This window comes from Manis javanica, chromosome 2, assembly GCF_040802235.1.
Source record: "Manis javanica isolate MJ-LG chromosome 2, MJ_LKY, whole genome shotgun sequence".
NCBI lineage: Eukaryota > Metazoa > Chordata > Mammalia > Pholidota > Manidae > Manis > Manis javanica.
In genome coordinates, this window is record NC_133157.1 from 105618411 (window position 1) to 105629507 (window position 11097).

Genomic DNA, 11097 nt, shown 5'->3' on the forward strand with positions numbered 1-11097 from the left:
AGACTCAAAAGAGATTGGTTTCTCAAATTTTAATGAGTCACCTGGGACCTTGTTAAAAATGCACTTTCTGAGCAGCAGGTCTGAGATTCTTCTTTTCTAACAAGCTGACAGGTGATGCCAATGTTGCTGGTCCTCAGATCCATGTGCCCAGTACCAACTAGAGTGTAGACTTTCCCATAGCGAGATCTAGGAGCCATTGATTAGTTCAAGATATAACAGGATCAAGGAAAAGCATTTTTTTGCTTTGATTTCTGAGCATGTTTATAGCCAGGGGCAGCAAAGAGAGAAAGACATAGGAGTCGTAGATTCACACACTATGGCTAAATGAAGAGGAAAGAAGAAACAAAAGAATGTCGAAGAGGAAGAATCAAGACCGTAGATCTAGAGGTGGCTTCTGAAGAGGAAGGGGGATGGTGAAAGGAAGAGTCAGGAAAGAAAGGTGTTGGCTAGGAAATTTTGGAGTTGAGGGAACTTGAGAGAAACCACTTTAGACGGCCTCAATATGTTTGTGCTGGAACCAGAGATTAGATGATCGCTGCTCCTGAGATTACTGGGAGCAGGAGGGAGCGCTCGAATCAGGGTAAACTACAGCCACTCGTTTCTCCTTTTCATGACTACCAGGCATCAAAGATGGATGTTGCATTGGTTTCATTATTTACATGCAGTTAATTTGAATAGGGAAGTACTGGCTGTTTTTTAAGATAAGTTTTTTTGGTAAGATAGTTGCTTCACAGAAATTCTTTAAGAGCTAGCATGGTACACCAAGCGAAACTAATTTTCGACATGAGAAATGAGAGTTCATTCCCTAAATGCTAAAATTGTGATTTTCAGCAAATGTCACACTGATTTTGAAATATGAGATTTTTGATATCTAATAATGAATGCAGTGGCAATTAAATTTCCTTTTCAGTAACCATATTTCAGTATTTAAAGCTCATTATACATTTTACAATACCTCCTGGAAATGTTATTTATATACCTTCTTGCATGAGTGGATCAAGAAATTGAAAGATGCCTAAACTAGAGGATGTAAGAAATGTAGGCATATCAGTAGGCCACACGGGTATGAAGACAAAGAGTATTTTTTAAACTATTATTCCACAACCTGTATATCCAACGTGATCAATTCATAACACTGTTTCTGATGAGAAAGGCATTCCCCTGAACTGCCTTAACAACTGTGTACTTCCTGAATTACAGGACACATAGAAGAATTTGACAAATGCTTGTAGGGTAAGGGTAAATGATTCTGCTGTATCGCATTAAAGACATGTCAGTGCATTCTACCATTCAGCTTTCACATGTATCCCCTCAGGGTCATGATTTGTTCCTCTGACTGATGATCATTTTTCTTCCCATGTTCACATTCACATGTGTGTATTTTTCTGTTGTAGTCATCTGAAACACAAATTTTTGAAATCTTAAACTGCATGTTTTGTTAAACCTATATAGTTCTATGTTCTTCAGGATTTATAGTGGATTCATATTTCTGTCTTGTTGCTGTCCTAACCACTCAAAATAACAAAGCAGCAAAACTTAATGTAATAATTTTCAAAGCCAAGCATGGGATTCAGCTTAGCACTATATCTGCATGGGTATATAGTTGGCTTTATTGTTAATGTATCACTGATTACATATCCCTATCCCTTTTGCTTTTTAGATTCTCTTGTAAAGTATCACCTTGAGGTAAAACTTACATATTTTTATCTTGATTTATTAACCACAGATCATATGAAATCTAAGTTATTTATTATTCACCTTGTTTCAAAACCCATTCAGCCTGCCATGGAAGAAGAGTCTCTTGGTCATAGAACAATACAGGAGAAAGCAGTACAAACATCCGAGCAGGTAAATTTTGCAATACACGTTTAACTCTGAAAAGCAGCAGTACACTAAAATATTTGAAATACAGTGTTCTTATTCCTTTTTTATCTAAGTTTAATTGAAGGGCTTTACATAAATAAAGCAGATGTTATTGTTGGTGCCCATGTTTGAAAAAAAAAGGCTTATAAACATTTAAAAAGGAGATTTTAAAAATAAAAGCTTTAACTCAGAAGTTTCTAATTTCGTGTTTTGATACCCTGATGTTTCCAGTTTGAAATCCCTGTATTTCTTAGGGAATTCCCAGAGTTTAATTCTTAGGCTCTGAGATTTTTGCAGTGTTTTAAAATGCTTATTTGAATTCTAACCTTCATGTACCTAGAGTAAAACTTCAGTTGCTTACATGTCAATTGTGTTTTAACTTTATCTCATCTTAACACTGATGATCTTAAGCCAACCAGATGTTCCGATTAGCAGACTGTGTGTGTGTGAAGTCTTTGATTACTAAAAATGGGCAAAGTAACTAATTATACCCTAATGAGTATTTTGTAGACTTTTAAAAGAGGGATTTTGAAATGTTTTGGTCTTAGGATTCCTCTGTATCATTAAAAATTACAGAGAATTCCAAAGAACTTTTGGTTAAATGGGTTGTATCTATTGGTAGTCACATTAGAAGTTAAAGCTGAAGATTTTCAAATACAAATGTACATGATCATGCTTCATATTAGTCATTAGAGCTCTGATGTTATCACATACCATATCTCTGGAACATTACACTGTACATTTGTAAGTTAGCACAGGCATTGTCTCTAAAACCCCATTCCTGATTCCTTCTATCCATGGTCTTCTTTAAAGCTTCTTTAAAGTACTTAGTGGAACTCGATAAATAACTATGAAGTAAATAAAGACTATACAAAGATGATTATGAGATTTTCCCCTATAGTTTCGGAGCAAAGGGGATAGACATGTAGATAAATAATTTACAGCTCATATGGTAAAGATATACAAGAAAAATCTATAAAGCACTAAGGCAGTTCCAAAGAAAGAGATATGTATTTATGTTGGGAGGCCTAGTAAGGGAGGACTTTATATAGCTGTCTGAGTCTTCCCCCCCCCCACTGTTTTTTATGAAGTATTATTGATATACACTCTTCTTAAGGTTTCACGTGAAAAATATTATGGTTACTACATTCACCTATATTATCAAGTTCCCCTCATACCCCATTGAAGTCACTGTCCATCAGTGTAGTGAGATGCCATAGAGTCACTAGTCTTCTCTGTGCTACACTATCTTCCCTGTGAGCCTCCACACATCATGTCTACTAATCATAATAGTCCTCAATCCCCTTCTCCCTCCCTCCCCCACCCACCCTTTCCCACCCCTCCTGTTAGGTAACCACTAGTCCTTTCTTGGAGTCTATGAGTCTGCTGCTGTTTTGTTTCTTCAGTTTTACTTCATTGTTATACTCCACAAATGAGGGAAATCATTTGGTACTTGTCTTTCTCCACCTGGCTTATTTCACTGAGCATAATTCCCTCTAGCTCTTTCCATGTTGTTGCAGATGGTTGGATTTGTCTTCTTATGGCTGAATAGTATTCCATTGTGTATATGTACAACATCTTCTGTATTCATCTACTGATGGAGACTTAGGTTGCTTCTATATCTTGACTATTGTAAATAGTGCTGCAATAAATATAGGGGTTGATATGTCTTTTTGAATCTGAAAACTTTGGGTAAATTTCTAGGAGTGGGATTCCTGGGTCAAATGGTATTTTGATTTTTAGTTTTTTGAGGAACCTCCAGATTGCTTTCCACAATGGTTGAACTAATTTACATTCCCACCAGCAGTGTAGGAGGGTTCCCCTTTCTCTCCATCCTTGCCAGCATTTGTTCCTAGTCTTTTCAATGTTGGCCTTCCTAACTGGTGTGAGGTGATATCTCATTGTGGTTTTAATTTGCATCTTTTCATGTGCCTGTTGACCATATGAATTTCTTCTTTGGAGAAGTGTCTGTTCCGATCCTCCGTACATTTGTTAACAGGGTTATTTGCTTTTTGGGTGTTGAGGTGTGTGCGTTCTTTATGTTTTGGATGTTAACTCCTTGTTGGATATATCATTTACAAATAGATTCTCCCATACCTTAGGATGCCTTTTTGTTCTACTGATGGTGTCCTTTGTTGTACAGAAGGTTTTAAGTTTGATGTAGTCCCATTTGTTCATTTTTGCTTTTGTTTCCCTTGCCCAAGGAGATGTGTTCAGGAAAAAGTTGCTAATGTTTATATTCCAGAGAGTTTTGCCTATTTTTTTCAAAGAGTTTTATGGTTTCATGACTTACATTCAGGTCTTTGGTCCATTTCAAATTTACTTTTGTATATGGGGTTAGACAATAATCCAGTTCCATTCTCTTATGTAGATGTCCATTTTTGCCAACATCAGTTGTTGAAGAGGCTGTCATTTCTCCATTTTATATCCATGGCTCCTTTATTGTATATTAATTGACCATATATACTTGGGTTTATGTCTGGGCTCTCAATTCTGTTCCATTGACCTGTTGGTCTGTTCTTGTGCCAGTACCAAATTGTCTTGATTACTGTGGCTTTGTAGTAGAGCTTGAAGTCGGGGAGTGTAATCCCCCTAGCTTTATTCTTCCTTCTCAGGATTGCTTTAGCTATTGGGGTTCTTTTGTGGCTCTATTTTAGAACTGTTTGCTCTAGTTCATTGAAGAATGCCTTTGGTATTTTGATAGGGATTGCATTGATTGTAGATTGTAGATTTATTTAGATTAGTTGTAGATTTTTTTAGTCATGATGGCCATTTTGACAATATTAGTTCTTCCTCTCCATAAACAAGGGGTGTATTTCCATTTATTGAAATTTAATTTCTCTTGTAGTTTTCAGGGTATAGGTCTTTCACTTCCTTGGTTAGCTTTATTCCTAAGAATTTTATTCTTTTTGATGCAGTTGTGAATGGAATTGTTTTCTTGATTTCTCTTTCTGCTAGTTCATCATTAGTATATAGGAATGCAACAGATTTCTGTGTACTAATTTTGTATCTTGCAACTTTGCTGAATTCAGTTACTAGTTCTAGTAGTTCTGGAGTGAATTCTTTAGGGTTTTTTATGTAGAATATCGTGTCATCTACATAGTGGTCTGAATCCTAAGAGATGAAAATGAGGTTTTCAAATAGTAGAGTCAAACATTTTGCATAAGGGCATAAAACATAATAATTTTGGTTCCTGACTAATGTAGCTGAAGCTTAGCGTTGTTAAAATGGTACTATCCTGAGGTAGAAAATAGAGTATGTTGTGACTTTATATGTTTCTACTGTATTTTTAAAGTTTGTTTTGTTTCTCATTTTGTTTATTGATGTTGTATGAATGGATTTTTTAATGAGTCTTTGAGTTTATATGCTTTTAACCTGACAATTTCTAGTATTTCCCAAATATTTGTTGAAGTTGTAGACAGTTTAGAAGTATTTCCCAAATAACTAAATATTCAGCTAAAGATTAAGCTTAATTTAACTTGTTTCATTATGCTTCAGAAGATTGGAGATTGTTGAGAATTAGGCTTAGGGTTGATTAATGATTGTGCATTGAGTCCCCTATACAGAATTTTATTGTTGTTAACAACCATTTGATCAATAAATATGAGAGATGCCCTCTCAAAAAAAATATTAAGCTTAATTTAAACTCTGAATTGATAAAATGTTATTTTCTGTTTTTATTTAAGATTATGGCTTTTATTGACCCTTTCTATGTAGTTTATTTTTATCAAATATATCCATTTGTCAGCATAACAGGACCTAGAAATTACATCAGTGGAAGAAGAAAGTCCTGATGGAAGTGAATATAACCACCTGCAGGTATGTATAATTTTTATTTAATTTCTTGTTTTTTGCTATGCTTTAATATTGTAACATAGTTCAAATGAAATTACCTTTTGAACTTGCCTTTCAGAGTCAATAGATCATCACTCAGTAAGAAGTCTGTAAAATTTTACTACTTGCAGAAATGAGTGAGGAATGTAATAGAATATATCTCTATAGTCAGGTCTTCCTCATACGCTAAACTGTGAGGAAATGTGGATCAAAGTAGTCAAATTAGAGTCCAAAAATAATTTAATACTCATCACAAATGAGCTAAAGCAGAGGTTTGGTAATTCTTAGGAAAAAGAACTGTAGGCATTTTAATATGCTCAAATATATGCTGATCTAAGGCTTACTGATCTAAGGGTAACTGCATAGGTTAGATTTCAGACCATAAAGTCAATTTTTAAGTGTAGTTTGCTTTATTATTCTTTTAGTTTATGCCTTCTGAGTTGTAATTTGAAGAAATGCCTTTCTAATTATGAGATTCTTGAAAATTCTCAGCTTTTTTTACTTTCTTGGACTTACTGTCTGCAGTTAAATTTTTGAACTGTTGGTAATTTATGCCTGTATAAAGTTTGATGTTTGGATCCATATTTTTTTTCATACACTGTCCAAAGAAGAAAATTGAACACAAGTATCTAAACAAACAAGATAAACTGAAGAAATACATTGGAAAGCAGGAGTACTCAGAAGAGAGATTATCCCAACTACAACGTGAAAATGAGTTGCTCTGACAGCAACTGGATGATTTTCAGAACAAAGCTGAAGATAATAAAAAGACACTATGTAACAACCTAAACCTGTTTGAGATATCTGTAGAAGAACTTCAAACTGAATACAAAAAGTGTTTTTTTGCTAATAAAAAATAAAGAATTATTCAATGATTGTAGTAATCTCAAATAAAGAATGAATCAAGGTGAAAATAAGGAAAGAGAACAAGAATAAGTATCTAGGAAAATAAAGATTTTTCAAACTTCCTGAAAGAAAATTCAAAGTAATATTTGATTATGGAAAAATGTTGAGTCTAGTGGATATAAAAAGAATATAGACTATAAATCAGCTTAAAAGCATACTTATTATCCAGCAAAAAACTTAGACCTGGCAGGTGCTTTTTTTGAAGAAAGACATTTGTGTTGACTATGAAATTTTAAGAGGTTAAGTTATAAATTTTTACTGATAGTAATAATTCAGTCTTACACTGCTAAAATATTAATTTTAATTTTTGTGTCATCACATTTTAATACCATGATGAAGTAGATAAGTGGAAATGCTCATACCTAAAATGAGCCTCTAGATTCAATTAAGTGGATCACCTTTAAAGTTATTCCGGATTTCCCAGATGAGATGAAGGGCAAATGCCGTGTATGTCACAGTCCTTTTCCTTCAGTAGCTTTTATACATTTTTAGTTGGTATAATTTTATTTTGATTTATGTCAATTTGAATTAAATTTGGAAATATTTTAGTGTCAAATCATGTATTCTTATGATCTCTGTTTAAAGTCATCTACTTTCCAATACATCATAATTTGGGACAGATGTGCTGAGGTATAGCAAAACAACACTTGATTTAATTTTCCCAGTGCTATTTATAGTTTTCTTCAAACATTTTTACAAATAGTTTACTCACAATTATCATTTCAAGGAGAAATGTAGTTAAGGAGAGATTATAAGACCTAGGTCTGTACATAACAAACTTACTAGATGTGAGTGTGTCCAGTACAAAGAGAACTCTGTGATTGGAGCTCTTTTTCAGACTAATCGACAGTGGCAGGATTTGTGTATAGCAGGAATGGAGTGCATTATAGGAGCCAAGGTCAGGGAGGCAGGTAGAGGCCTAGTTACTTGGGGCCTGAGTCCCATTGGCATGACTTCACATTTATTCTCAGATGGGGATCTATTGGAAGGACTTGAGCAGAGGATTCAATATGTGAGGAACTCTGAAGTCAATTTAAGTTACTAGGAAAAAAAGAAACCTTTTCACAATGTAGAATTTACCACCCCAAGTCCCATTCACATGCCTATTTTTTTGTTTTGTTTTGTTTTGAGACTTCTCTAGGTGGGAAAGGTCTGCAAATTCTTAGGGGGGATTGGGTAGTGGGGCTGAATTTATTGTCTTAAGGACAGAATATTGATTAGCAACTCATTTTCACATTGTAGTTGGGATAATATCTCTTCTGAGTACTCCTGCTTTCCTATGTATTTCTTCAGAATGACAGGAGGATCACACCAAATTCAATAAACAGGAATGTGTATGCATGAGGAAAGGTGAATTGATGAATGTGGTGATATTTTTCAAAACATGTATGTTAGAGTGATGTATTATTAACATAGTTTAATAATGTGACTTACAAAAGCAGTAACAGAAATATCTTCAATATCTTATTAGGTAATTGTGAGACAACTCCAGCAACAACGGGATGACACCGTAATACAACAACCTAATTTAGAGACTTTGCTAGAGGTTACCTCATATTGCTGTACTAATGTACAAGATAAGACTTGGTACCTAAGGAAGAAATTAAATAAATTCATAAGTCAAGTATGTATGAAATTTAACATATTAACATTTAATCTAGAGCTGATTAAATAATATGCAATGTTTTAGAATACTAATTTCTGTGGATTGCTTTTATATTTTCATTATAATAAATTTATTATAATTTTACTCTCTTTACAATGTACTTCTTAAACTCTGACTTTAGTCCTGCTATTTATATTACACATTTTTTCTTACATTTACCCTCAGAAAAGCTGAGGATTATGCATCATTCCTCACATCAGTTGAGACTTTGTCTTTTTAGTAACCAAACATTGTTTTTTTATAGATCTCTCTTTTGCCATGATGAGGGGAGCCAAATAAAATCTGAGGATAATGTTTAATGGAATGTTTCAGAAAACTGTCATTTTTCTCATCTTTACCATTGTGAATGGATGTAGAATCTGTGTACATTTATTTCACAGATTTCAGGATAATCTGTACAAAAGGTCATTATATAAACCAGTTGAAATTAAATACTTGCATCATTTCCTTTCCCCTTTAGATATCCTGTAAAAATGTAGATTCAGATTATGTACAGTATGTACCCCAAAATAGAGAATTAAGAAAATTATCTACATCCAGCCATTGGGCTTTTTTAAGTCTCATTGAGATATAATTCATACACCATAAAATTCACCCATTTAAAATGTCCAACTCAGTATCTCTGAGTAAATTCACAGACTTCTGTAACTGTCCCTGAAATCAAGTAGAACATTTTCATCACCCCTAAGGGAAAGCCCCATCCCTTAGCCACCACCCCCACCTCCCATCTTCCCCAGTTGCAGGCAGCCACCAGTCCACATTCTATCTCCAAGGTTTGCCTACTCTGGATATGTCATACAAGTGGAACCACAATTTGTGGTCCTTTGTGACTAGCTCTTTCACTTAACATAAAGTGTTCAGGGTTCATCATGTTACAGCACATATCAGTACTTCATTTCTTTTGTCAACAATACTCCATGGTGTGGGGTAGCCACTTACTCATAAGTTGATGGACCTTTGGGTTGTGTACACTTGTTGACTGTTAATAATGATGCTATGAGCATTCATTTGCAAGTTACTGGGTGGACATAGGTTTTCTTTCCCTGCCACTCGATTTTATCTTGAGATAACTGGGCTGATCTCACTGTCTCTTGACCTTTTCTCACGTGTCCTTTCTGTTTCTCAGTTTCTGATCCTCTTGCCTAATCCTGAATTACTCAAACATGCTCACACCTCCGTTCTCCTGAAGCTCTAACTGTTCTCATTGGCCTTTACCCTCATCGGCATTTATCATCTAGTCTGTGCAGAACAATTCATCTCCCTGCAGATACATTTTGGACATATACATCGTCTCTGTTTCCTCTACTTAAAGCAGTTGGTTTTATAGATTTCTGGAAGGATGGTATCATGTGTTTCTCCCTTTAAATATTTCAGTTTCTATCATTATTATTACAAAATTTATCTTTCAGAATGATTCTCACTAGATAATCATTTTATTTTTAAGACTGGTTCATATAAAACTAATAAGAGGAAAAGAAAACTTGTCATTTAAAAACTGTACCATACTCTTAGATAATATTGTTTACTTTAGAATATCTTAAACGGATTGTTGTTCTTTGAATTGTCATATTATATGAGTACTAAAATAAAAATGATTCAAATTTATTTTTATAATGCAGATTTAATTCAATTGAGGTTCTAATAAATATATTAAACCTCAGGTCTTTTTTCACATTTAAAATTTCTCTCTGAATCATTGGCTCAAAACTAAAGAAAAAATATGCTATAATTTTTCACATTATGGTTATTTAAAAATGTATTATTTTAACTTGCTTTAGGTAGAACCAGCACAAGAGAAGTTAGAGCATTTGAGAGAGAATGATGACGCTTCATGTAGAAGGCAAATGGAACTCAGAATTAAAGATCTGGAATCTCAACTCTCCAAAAAAATTTCTCAAGAGGACTCTATTAAAACTGAATTGGAGAAATATAAACAATTCTACCTAGAAGAATGAAAGATTATCGCATCATTGGCAAATTAACTAAACACGTATGTCAAAACAGAATCAGAGAAAATAAATTAAGCTCATTAGTTTGCCTCTAAAGCATTATTTCTGTTGAGCAAGATTTATAAGATTAGTAGGAAGTGAAAGCTAAATGGATAGCATATTTTGGAAAATGATGTCTGTAAATGAACTTACCTTTAAAATGTTTGTCCAACACAGTTTGTATCTCTTTTCCCTTGGTTTTAAATGACTTTATTTTTCCCTTTTAATATTTTTTTTAGTTAACATGATGTATCAGTCTTGAAGCTCAGTGTTTTTGAAGCTTTGTAACTTCGATAGTGATATTATTATAAAATTGCTTCTTAAAGAATTCCACTAAATAGAAATATTAATGAGTTTACCTCTTTTTTGGAAGATTACATCTTAAACTCAAAGGGCCAAGTACTACTACTCAGCTGTCTTGCCTGAGGGTTTCAGCCCCAGGAAAGTTCACTATGGATTCAGTGAGACCAAGAAACGCAATGCAATGTTCCTAGGGTTAAAGGGTTTCTACCTGGCTTTATTCTCCCAGCAAGAGTTGGACACTAGAATCACATACATCCAACAGTATGCAGATCCGTAATCCTCATATCTGCCTCTGGGCAGGTTTCTTTATGTAACAACTCAGTCAGTAATAGCTTTTTGCCTAGGGTGTGGAAGCAGTAGCCTAGCAGCAGGCCAATTAAATCAGAGCAGTTAAGTTCTGGTGAGGATCCTGGCAATAGGAACTTCCATTTTCCTCACATTAGCTCACCCAGTGCTTGGAAGTTTTCTTTTCCTGATTGTAATCTTTGGTGTTACCACTAGAGGGCTCCTTGGAAGAAATTATCCTTTATACTTTTT

At 34.3% G+C, this 11097-nt stretch overlaps 1 long non-coding RNA gene across 1 annotated transcript; it reads left to right on the plus strand.

The window, feature by feature from the left end:
* The first annotated feature begins 1484 nt into the window (after positions 1 to 1484).
* On the plus strand, positions 1485 to 10426 carry LOC140845167 (uncharacterized). The gene is made up of 4 exons (XR_012123907.1): positions 1485 to 1848; positions 5612 to 5682; positions 8075 to 8227; positions 10048 to 10426. It is a non-coding gene; the product is annotated as an uncharacterized lncRNA (long non-coding RNA).
* Positions 10427 to 11097: the final 671 nt, after the last annotated feature.